The sequence below is a fragment of the Rana temporaria genome, chromosome 1 (genome assembly GCF_905171775.1).
Source record: "Rana temporaria chromosome 1, aRanTem1.1, whole genome shotgun sequence".
Classification (NCBI taxonomy): Eukaryota; Metazoa; Chordata; class Amphibia; order Anura; family Ranidae; genus Rana; species Rana temporaria.
Window position 1 is genome coordinate 283,556,224 of NC_053489.1, and position 12,009 is coordinate 283,568,232.

General features: G+C 46.3%; 1 protein-coding gene across 1 annotated transcript in view; it reads right to left on the reverse strand.

Annotated features, from left to right (window-relative positions):
• Nucleotides 1–10,033, reverse strand: part of LOC120943174 (annexin A1-like) — a 111,535-nt gene extending 101,502 nt beyond the window's left edge. Inside the window, exon 1 of the mRNA XM_040356338.1 lies at nt 9,964–10,033. The gene's annotated coding sequence lies outside the window, so the exon portion shown is untranslated. The remainder of the gene's footprint in view (nt 1–9,963) is intronic.
• Nucleotides 10,034–12,009: the final 1,976 nt, after the last annotated feature.

Below are 12,009 nucleotides of genomic sequence, written 5' to 3' on the forward strand. Positions count from 1 at the left end.
TTGCGAAACAGCACAGCGCCCAATGATATTATCCCCACTAAACTGCTGAAGGAATGTGTTGACATCCTGGCACCACCTATCATGCAGCTTATAAACCAGTCATTTAAGGAAGGCATAGTGCCCTCCCTGCTGAAAGAGGGCACAATCCAGCCCATCTTGAAAAAAAACACCCTCGACCCCAAGGACCCAACTCACCGCCGCCCCATAACAGGCCTAAATGTCCTCTCTAAGGTAATGGAGAAAGCAGTGGTACAACAGCTGCAACAGCATCTAGATACCCATAAACTACTTGATCCATTACAATCAGGCTTTCGTCCCGGACACGGGATGGAAACAGCATTACTCAAAATATGGGACGACGCCCTTGAGGCCGCAGACGAAGGAGAATCCTGTCTCCTGGTTCTGCTGGACCTAAGTGCAGCCTTTGACACGGTAGACCACAAACTGTTACTGATGCGACTGGCTGAGGTTAGCCAGAGTCGCAGAAGGTGACTTACCATGGTTTTCCTCCTTCCTGGAAAACCGATCACAAACAGTTAAACTGGGATCTTTCACGTCTGAAAGGCGTACGGTGTCATGTGGAGTCCCCCAAGGATCCCCCCTGTCACTGGTGCTTTTCAACATCTATCTTCGCCCTCTTTTTGATATTATCAGTAGCCAAAAACTACTCTATCACTCATATGCAGATGACACGCAACTGTATTTTCGCATTTGCAACAAAAAGGATCATCATCTCAGTTTAGAGAAATGTCTCTCTTTGATAGAAAACTGGATGACTTATGCCGCGTACACACCATCACTTTATGTGATGAAAAAAAATGACGTTTTTAAAAACGTCACTTTAATTGACTGTGTGTGGGGGAAAACGTCGTTTTATGTCTTGTAAAAAACGACCAAAAAAAATTGAAGCATGCTTCAATTTTATGTGTCGTTTTTCAAAAGTGCACTTTTTACTTCACAGAAATTGACCGTGTGTAGCAAAAAACGTCGTTTTCTAAGACGTTTTTTCATCCACGCATGCCCAGAAGCAAGCTTCAATGGTAAAACGTGGTGGAACGTAACCTCACTTTGCAAGATCATTGTGAGAAAACGATGGTGTGTAGGCAACTTCGTCTTTGAAAATTGAAGTTTCAAAAACGTCGTTTTTTACTTCACAGAAAGTGTCGTTTTTTTTCATCACATAAAGTGATGGTGTGTACGCGGCATAAGAGTTATCTTAAACTCAACAGCTCCAAAACAGAACTTCTCCTGTTTCATGCCAGTCGCAAGAGTCAACTGGCTACAACCTGGACACCCCCGCCCATTCTGGGCCAAATCATCACCCCTAGCTCCAAAGTCAAAAGTCTTGGGGTCATTTTTGACACCTACATGACAATGGATGCACAAATAGGGTCAGTAGTCAGCGGTTCTCACCATCTGTTGCGCCTACTACGCAGACTTATTTCATTTATCCCCAAAGAAGACGTAGCAGTCGTGGTAGGAACAATTGTGAACTCCAGACTGGATTATGCAAATGCCTTTTACCTCGGACTCCCAAAATACCAAATCTCTCGTCTGCAAGTCGTTCAGAATACGGCCGCCAGACTTGTGACTGGGAAAAAAACATGGGAATCAATCTCACCTTCGTTGAGAACCCTTCACTGGTTGCCAGTAAAGGACATAATTGCTTTTTAAAGCACTCTGTCTGACACATAAGTGCATCCATGGGAAGGCTCCACAATATCTTTGCGACAAGATAGAACCCCACAATTCCAATCGCCTTCTGCGATCCACTAACCAAATCCTGGTCAAGGTACCCAAAGCTAGATACAAGTCCAAAGGAGAAAGAAGGTTTGCTTTCCAAGGTCCAAGACTATGGAACACTTTACCAACCAGCATTCGGTTGGAGGAAAACCACCTGGCCTTCAGAAGACAGATTAAAACTCTGCTCTTTTGATGTCAAGAGACAGGAACAATCAAGCGCCCAGAAGCGATTCAGTTCGCATGTGCCACGCTATATAAGTTTTTCATTCATTCATTCATTCATAATATTTTTCCATGAAATAGATGGCCTGCCTCCATTTCGCTCTAGCAGGCAGTATCAGATCCATAGCTCTATAGTCTACTGTACAGTACTGTAGGTCATAGTGACCATTCTTTCAATGGAGATACCTACAGTACAGTACTGTTTTCCAGTGTTAACTATTTATGATGGCTGTCCCTCCACTTTGGACAGAATTCTGTTCACTTTCTGCTGTGTAGCAAGGACAGAAGGTTTATGGAAATTTACTACAGTAGCCAGACCACAAAACAAATATTGACAATAAAATGACCAAAATGTTAGGCCCCTTTCAGACGAACGGCTGTTTTGCCACAACTAAAAGCATGTTCATGTTTTGCTGGAATTCAAGACTCCAGGCACAGCAATTAGCTGCATTTGTACAGTTCTTTTATCTGCGGTTGCGTTTAGCCGCGGCACGATATTGAACGGGGATCCGTCTTGGATCCCTGCCAATACCGAGCACTGCGTTTGGTATGAATCTTGAGGGGGAACTCCACGCCAAATTTCAAATAAAAAACCGACATGGGTTCCCCCTACAGGAGCATACCAGGCCCTTGGATCTGCTATGGATTTTAAGGAGACACCCCGTACGCCGAAAAAAAGGCCCGGCCGGTTAGGAAAGGGGTGGGGACGAGCGAGCGCCCCCCCTCCTTAACCGTACCAGGCCACATGCCCTCAACATGTGGGGGGTAGGTGCTTTGGGGCAGGGGGCGCCCTGTGGCTCCCCATCCCAAAGCACCTGTCCCCATGTTGATGAGGACAGGGTCTCTGCCCGACAACCCTGGCCGTTGGTTGTCGGTGTCTGCGGGAGGGGAGCTTATCGGAATCCGGGAGCCTCCTTTAACAAGGGGGCACCCAGATGCTGGCCCCCCACCCTAGGTGAATGAATATGGGGTACATCGTACCCCTAGCCATTCACCTAGCTGGAAAAAAATGTAAAAAAACACACTACACAGGGTTTTTAAAGTAATTTATTAGTCAGCTCTGGGGGCCCCCCTCTCTTCTTTAGCTCTTTTACGAGGGGGGGCCCACTTCTTCAATGTCTTCTGGGGGGGGGATGTGCCCATCTTCACCGCCGTCTGGTTCTCTTCCGCAGGGGGGGCTTTCTTCTTTAGCTCTTTTACAGCTGCCCCCTCCCAGGCTTCTTCGACGTCTTCGGCGGGGGGGTGCCCGGGCTTCTGTCGCCTTCTGCCTTCTTCGATGTTGACACGTCGCTTCTTCCCACTGTAATGCCGTGTGCACGGCTCACACCGATTTATATAGGCCGCGTATGACATCACAGTCCCATCATGCCCCAGGTGCATGGAGCATGATGGGACTGTGACGTCATAAGAGGCCTATATAAATCGGTGCGAGCCACGCACACGGCATTACAGCGGGAGGAAGCGACGTGTCAACATCGAAAAAGAAGAGAAGAAGAATACAGAAGGTGACAGAAGCCCGGGCACCCCCCGCCGAAGACGCCCGGGAGGGGGGCCACTGTAAAAGAGCTAAAGAAGAAAGAACCCCCCCCCCGGCGGAAGAGAACCAGACGGCGGTGAAGACCGGCACATCCCCCCACCGAAGACGTCGAAGAAGCCCGGGAAGGGGGCCGCTGTAAAAGAGCTAAAGAAGAAAGCGCCCCCGGCGGAAGAGAACCAGATGGCGGTGAAGACCGGCACACCCCCCCGCCGAAAAAGCCGAGGAGGGGGTCCGCTTTAAAAGAGCTAAAGAAGAAAGCGCCCCCCGCAGAAGAGAACCAGATGGCGTTGAAGACCGGCACATCCCCCCCCACCGAAGACGTCGAAGAAGCCTGGGAGGGGGGCCGCTGCTAAAGAAAAAAACGCCCCCCCCCCCACGCGGAAGAGAACCAGACGGCGGTGAAGACCGGCACATCGAAGAAACAGGGCCCCCCTCGTAAAAGAGCTAAAGAAGAGAGTGGGGGCCCCGGAGCTGACTAATAAATTACTTTAAAAACCCTGTGTAGTGTGTTTTTTTACATTTTTTACCCCATATTCATTCACCTAGGGTGGGGGGCCAGCATCTGGGGGCCCCCTTCTTAAAGGAGGCTCCCGGATTCCGATAAGCTCCCCTCCCGCAGACCCTGACAACCAACGGCCAGGGTTGTCGGGAAGAGGCCCTGTCCTCATCAACATGAGGTGGGGTGGGGGGGCCACAGGGCGGCACGGTTAAGGAGGGGGGGTGGCGCTCACTCGTCCCCACCCCTTTCCTGACCGGCCGGGCTGCTGCTCGGATATGGGTCTGGTATGGATTTTGGGGGGAACCCCATGCCTTTTTTTCAGCGTACGGGGTGTCTCATTAAAATCCATAGCAGATCCAAGGGCCTGGTATGCTCCTGTAGGGGGAACCCATGCCGTTTTTTTATTTAAAATTTGGCGTGGAGTTCCCCCTCAAGATTCATACCAAACGCAGTGCTTGGTATTGGCAGGGATCCAAGTCGGATCCCCGTTCAATATCGTGCCGCGGCTAAACGCAACCGCAGCTAAAAGCACTGTACAAATGCAGCTAATCGATGTGCCAGGAGTCTTGAATTCCAGCAAAACATAAACATGCTTTTAGCTGTGGCAAAACAGCCGTTCGTCTGAAAGGGGCCTAACATTTTGGTCATTTTATTGTTTGGTCAATATTTGTTTTGTGGTCTGGCTACTGTAGTAAATTTCCATAAACCTTGCTACACAGCAGAAAGTGAACAGAATTCTCTCCAAAGTGGAGGGAAATCCATCATAAATAGTTAACACTGGAAAACAGTACTGTGTACTGTAGGTATCCCCATTGAAAGAATGGTCACTATGACCTACAGTACTGTACAGTAGACTATAGAGCTATGGATCTGATCCTGCCTGCTAGAGCGAAATGGAGGCAGGCCATCTATTTCATGGAAAAATATTATAGATGGCCTCATCACATACAGTACTGTACTGTACGATTGATCAAACAGAAGAAGTCGCAGTTGACGCTCCGACTCTCCCACCCACTTGCTGAGGCAGTCTGCTCCTTTGCACATAAAAAAAGAAACCTTCCTCTCACGCTGGCTGCAATCGGTGGCCAGCGCTCGTCCCACTAGGGTTTTTCCCATTACAGGGGGCCCGTAAAATAAACATTGCCTGGGTGGCTGGATCTTGAACTTCTAAAGGATCTCTGGATACAAAAGTGGGAAAACCACCATTTCTTTCAAATGCATACTGTATACTGTATGGGCCAAATCCTCAAAAGAGATACGACGGAGTAACTGCTGTTACTCCGTCGTATCCCTGGTCCTAACTATGGAACTGATCCACAGAATCAGTTTCCCATAGTTAGGACGAAGATCCGACATGTGTAATTGAATTACACTGTCGGATCTTAGGATGCAGTACCGCATCCGCCGCTGGGGGCATTTCGCGTCGAAATGCCGCCTCGGGTATGCAAATTAGGAGTTACGGAGATCCACGAAGCTTTTCAGCTTAGTTTTTTCTCCGTAAGTTTTATTTTGCAAACGCAAAATTAGGGCTGCTTTTACAAGGTGTAAACTGTTTACACCTTGTAAAAACAGACCTTTCTTGCTAGCGACGTGATTTTTTTTTTAATTTTAAATTTTTTTTTGGCGCCGTATGTTTTTTTTTACCCGACGCAACTTTATTGTCCCGTCGCGATCCACAAAGCCCGACGTAACGTAATTTCACGCTATGCACGTCGGGAAAATGACGTCACGAGCATGCGCAGTACGGCCGGCGCGGGAGCGCGCCTCATTTAAATGGGAATCGCCCCCTGGAGAAGAGGAACGCCTTGCGCCGGCCGGATTTAAGTTACACCGCTCAAAATTTCTAGGTAAGTGCTTTGTGGATCGGGCACTTAGGTAGAAATTTTGCGGCGGTGTAACTTAAATAGGAAAAATTATGTTGCGCCGCTTCTTTGTGGATTACCCCCTTAGTGCTGGCTCAAACCTCCAGTATAAGGAGAGAATGAATCTTCCCAATAGGGACATACTGAACTGTAGGCAGCAATACAAATTTGACAAAAGTGTTTCCTAGAACTGTATGACCCCAAAAAAATGATTTTGGCTAGAGATACCCATTGGAGGACTGCTGAGTGTGAACATGAAATGTGAACATGAAAGGTCCTGGCACTATAACTAAAACGGAATTCCACCCATGATAATCCTTACTGTACAGGATAACGGCCCCTCCACCACAAAGACCATGAACAGGTTACTGCATGGCAGAACTACAAAGACCATAATTCATAGCGTTGCCGAATGGTGTCTTCATAGCGTTGCCGAATGGTGTCCCGCGCCGGCTGAAGTATTGGATTTGAAAAAAGATTGGCCATGGCTGGGATCGAACCAGGGTATCAGAGGAGGACTGAACAAAAGCTGACATGCGCACAAAGGTTTTTGTCCAGCGCCATCCCGCGGTTACATGTAGCAACAACAGTTTGAGAATGTATTGATTAACAGCGCAAGCCCATCGTGGATGGTCTCGGGGACAGCAAGCGCAAGGAGTACAAGCTGCAGTGCCGAGCACCAGCGTGATGGGCTTGTGATAGAAATACAATATCGGGATCACCCACTGTAAATAGTGATTGCATGGGGCCTTTCTTGAGGAGTGGCTTGTTTCTTGCAAACCTCCCATACAAGCCACATTTGTGGAGAATTTGCAATATCGTTGTCACATGCACACAATGACCACTCTGTCATAAATTCCTGCAACTGTAAGCATCTTGGTAGGCTCTCTGACCAGTTTCCTCCTGGCTCTTTCATCCAGTTTGTGCGACATCCTGATCCATAGAGGGTCTGTGTTGTACCAAGTACCTTCTACTTCTTTTAGCTACACCTGATTGAGTTTACAAGTAATTTTTTGGAGGGGGGTGAAGGTGATCCTTTTTCCAACAAAGTGATTCTTTTTTTGTTTCTGACATGTTGGTGTTATATTTAGATGTTATAAGCTGGATAAAGCCAAAAACAGTGTCTGTCTTCATTTCAGGCTGCAAGCAACAAAATGCGACCATTTTAAAGGGGGTGATTATTTTCTATACCCACTGTCTATCTATCTATCTATCTATCTATCTATCTATCTATCTATCTATCTATCTATCTATCTATCTATCTATCTATCTATCTATCTATCTATCTATCTATCTATCTATCTATCTAGTAACCTGGGGGATAGGTAGCAGGTAGCATGTACAAAATCTCCCTGGGATGAGCAGGCACAGATACCAAGGCCCATATTCTTAGAGATCTCCGGCGGCATAACGTATGTCCTTTACGTTACTCCGCCGCAAGTTTAACTGGCAAGTGCCTGATTCCCAAACCACTTACCTGTAAGCTTGCGGCGGTGTAGCGTAAAGTTCACCCGCGCAAGCACTCCTAATTCAAATGATCCTGGTAGGGGGCGTGGATCATTTAAATTAGGCGCTCTCCCGCGCCGATCGTAATGCGCATGCTCCGTCGGGTAAATTACCCGACGTGCATTGCGCTAAATGACGTCTCACGGACGTCATTTGTTTTGACGGTAACGTAAATGGCGTCCATCGCCATTCACGGACGACTTACGCAAACGACGTTAAATTTTTAAATTTCGACGCGGGAACGACGGCCATACTTAACATTGAGTACGCCACCTAGGGGGCATCTTTATCTTTACGCCGCATATCGCTTACGGAAACGACGTAAAATCACTACGACGGGCAAGCGTACGTTAGAGAATTGGCGTGACTAGTCATTTGCATATTCTACGCTGACCGCAAAGGAAACGCCACCTAGCGGTCAGCGTAGATATTGCAGCCTAAGATACAACGGCGCAGGCCGTCGTATCTTAGGCATGTTTAAGTGTATCTCAGCTTGAGAATACACTTAAACATAGGACGGCCTTAGAATCGGACTTACGTCGGCGTATCTGCTGTGACGCCGGCGTAAATTCTTTGAGAATATGGCCCCAAGTCCTTTGGATAAGTGAAAAACAGTGCAGTGTTTATTGGTGCTATATACAAAGTGCCAGATTCAGAAAGAAGTTACGCTGGCGTATCTATTGATACGCCGCGTAACTTCTAGGATGCTCCGGCGTATCTTTTTTCTGTATTCAGAAAACAAGATATGCCGGAATTTTGCTAAGATCCGACTGGCGTAAGTCTCTTACGCCGTCGTATCTTAGTTGCATATTTACGCTGGCCGCTAGGTGGCGCTTCCGTCGATTTACGCAAGAAATATGCAAATTAGGTAGACACGCCGATTCAGAAACGTACGTCCGCCCGGCGCATTTTTTTACGTCGTTTACGTTAGGCTTTTTCCGGCATAAAGTTACCCCTGCTATATGAGGCGTATCCTATGTTAAGTATGGACGTCGGGCCAGCATCACATTTTCCGTTGATTACGTTGTTTGCGTAAGTCGTTCGCGAATAGGGCTGTGCGTAATTTACATTCACGTCAAAAGCATTGGCTTTTTGCGGCTTAATTTGGAGCATGCGCACTGGGTTACGTTCACGGACGGCGCATGCGCCGTTAGTCAAAAACGTCAATTACGTGGGGTCAGCCTTCATTACCATACAACACGCCCACTACATGGATAATATGAATTCCGCGGGCTTACGCCAGACCACATACGCTACGCCGTCTTAACTTAGGGCGCAGGTTCTTTCTAAATACAGAACCTGCCTCACTTAGTTACGGTGGCGTAGCGTATCTGAGATACGCTACGCCCGCAGAAATTTACGCTGGGCTATTTGAATCTACCCCAAAGTCTATTAACAGGTGCTGTACAGTGTGCAGAAAAACAAACAGAACAAAAATAGTTAAAGTGGTAGTAAACTCTTTACCACCACTTTTACCTACAGGTAAGCCTATAATAAGGCTTACCTGTAGGTATAAAGAATATCTCCTAAACCTGTAAGGTTTAGGAGATATTCCCCTCGCAATGTGCCGCTGATTGCAGTGGCGCATTCGCAGCGGGGATCCTCAGCTAAAGGCCCGGCAGCCGCCGGACCTTGCCAAAATAAAGTCTCCCGCGCGCATTCGAACAGGACTTTTTCCTGGCTTTCTCTGGGACGATCTGCTACAATATATATATGTATATTGATGTGATAATTTCTTTGCCCATTTACCAAGTATATACTCTTGTTATGCAGTGTTTGTTTGCTCTTTTCCAATATGGCTGATATGCTCTAACCAAGGATGAGGTCATCAAGAAGAGCAGAGGATGGCAAGTGGTTTTGTGGGTAAGTAGGTGGAGAGAGAGACATGTGGCAGAACAGTAAATTTCTGCTAGGGGAGAACAGACTGTGTAAGTACTGCAGATTCACCTCACTGAGACATACATAGAGACTGTTAATGATTTCATGTTCCTGTTTGGAAAATACCTCATGTTGGATGGTTCACTGAATGACTTTTCTTTAATACACAGACTTTTAAATACAATGCTGTGTGGATTACTGTCTATGTGGAGATATATTTCTAAATTGGGATTTCACTTGCTATTCACAAGCCCCAATTGAGTGGAGGCACTGTGCTTGTTAGAGATCATGTCCTGATCACACCGATTATGAAGACTCTGCTCCTAAATACTATATACTATACAGGTGGCACCATTATACCTCAGTGGTCGCAGAGAAAGAAAAGAATAGGGCTACATTTGGAGGCACTGCTGAGATAAATATCTTGGATCAGGACAATAAGGAGAGACCATGTCACTGTTATCAACAGAAGCTGTGAGGCAGTGGGCCCTGGAAGAGGGACTGCCACCTAAAAGGACATTTGCTATTTCATATGTACCTATCACTGTGAGCACCTATCACTGTGAGCACCCATAGACTGCAAGAGGTGTTACAAGAAAATAAAACCTTGCAGTCTGCCACTCTTGTGGATAAAAGAGAGGAAGATGAGTTATAAACTGTATACCAAATTATCTCTGTCTGTCACAGATCAGCTGCGGAGCTGATCTGTGTCTTACCTTTACTGCTGTAAGTCGGCAGGCACCTGTTGTTCCACAAGCTTGTGTTCAGCTTTGGCTTCACTCAGCAGCTATGGGTTTCGCCGGCTTCACCTGTTGCTTAATATACCCTTTTTTCCTGCTACTTCCTGTCCACCCCCCCCATGTGCCTCGCTATTTAAATTCCACTCAGACCAGTTTCTGGTTGCTTGAGCAACACTTGTTTCTGAGCACCCTTCCTGTAACCTGCTTAACCTGACTTCTCATGAACTGATCTCTTGTGTACTGACTCGGCTAGTCTGCTGCCCGCCGCGACCTTGGCTCGCTATCCGGCTCTCCTTTTGCTTCTTTAATCCGGCTCTCCTTTTGCTTCTTTAATCCATCCGTCTGTGTCTGACTGTGTCCTCGCGAGCAGGGTGAACCTGGGGGTCGTGACCTGGGGTCAGCACGCAGCTAAGTCCAAACCCTTGTGAGTGGGTCCCTGGCAGAATACCGGCTGGCCCTTAGATTCCACGCCATGGGGGATTCTATGTCACCTGCTCACCTGTGGGCTCTCATCAGTACCATTGTGACACTGTCTCAGTGAGGAGGATTTAAATGCAGTTAAAGGGCCCCTTTGCATATATCCAAAAGGGGGGTAAAATAATTGGTTATGCTGTAGTATTTCCAGTAATTTCACTTCCAGTAAGGCGTAAGTTACCAGCGTTGCCTGTAAAGGGTGAACCATTGAATAAAACTGCTTCATCAGGAGGAACTCTAATGTTGACTGCTACAACCGCTATGCAGGAAACACATATTGAGCACCTGCTGCTAAAAGTCACTGAAGTCATTGCTCAGAATTTACATGATGATTCTTATCGCAAATTAAAGGCTTTTTCAGGGGTGCTCCATGTCCCCGTTGATGAAGAAAGATTTGAGGTGTGGAAAGATTTTGCACAACAAGTGATAGAGGAATGGACCTGCTCAGAGGAAAATAAAAAAAACAGTGAATCATGGAAAGTTTAAGACCACCAGCATCCATTATCATTAGAGCTTACAAGGACACTCATGTGAGTACCAGTGCTCAAGAATATATTGATGTTTTGACAGATGCTTTTGGACTGCACCGTGACCCTGATCAGATGCTTGCTGATTTTAAACAAACAAAGCATAAAGAGGAAGAGGATGTTTCTGTGTTTGTAAAGAGACTAGAAGTGCTTCTAAGGAGATTACTCACTGAAAAGGTAATCTTTCCTATGGATGTTGACAAATTAAGGACTGCTCAAATAACTGTTGGCGCTATATAAATCCTGTATAATAATAATAATAATAATAATAATAATAATAATAATAATAATAATAAAGGGGGCAACTGCCACATCACCCAATGTCACCGGTCCTAAAAGTTGTTTTGAGAGAGAGAAACTTTACATTCACTGAAACTATGACTGAAGTAAAGAAACAGGAATCTGATATCCGTTTTAGTACCCCTTTTAAGAGCAAAGTTAAACAGAGTTCTTTGGTTGAGCACAAAAATGAGACTGTTGTGTTAAAAACAATGAAGTGGGTAGACACCCACAGCATAGAGCTCAATCTGCTGATAAAACCTCCAGTGATAAGCCTCTCTTCCACATTAAATGTTTCCGCTGTGGACAAGCAGGCCACACAGTTCGTCAGTGCAGGGCTGCTGTTAGAAATCACTGGGCCCCGTACAGCCTAACTGACAGGGCCCCCCAAAATATATTTAAACAATATTTTCACAAACAAATACACGAAAATCCTTATTAGCGGACACAAACATAACAGAGAATCTGCGTGAATTAGCCATTTTTAAAAACCTTTTAACTATTTTTATATAATATTTTAAAGAATGTTAAAATGTATTAAAATGTATTTTATTTTACAATTTGTTACTTTTTTTTAATGAGACAGGTAAGCCAGCAGTGCCGTAGGGGGCAGCACAGTGACAGGGGGCACAGAGGGCGATCAGAAGCAGGCACAACAGGGAGGGGGATCGGTGCGGGAAGTAATTCTATAATTGCCCCTCCATCCGACCACAATGATTCCCTCTGCTGTCGGGGGCCCCTC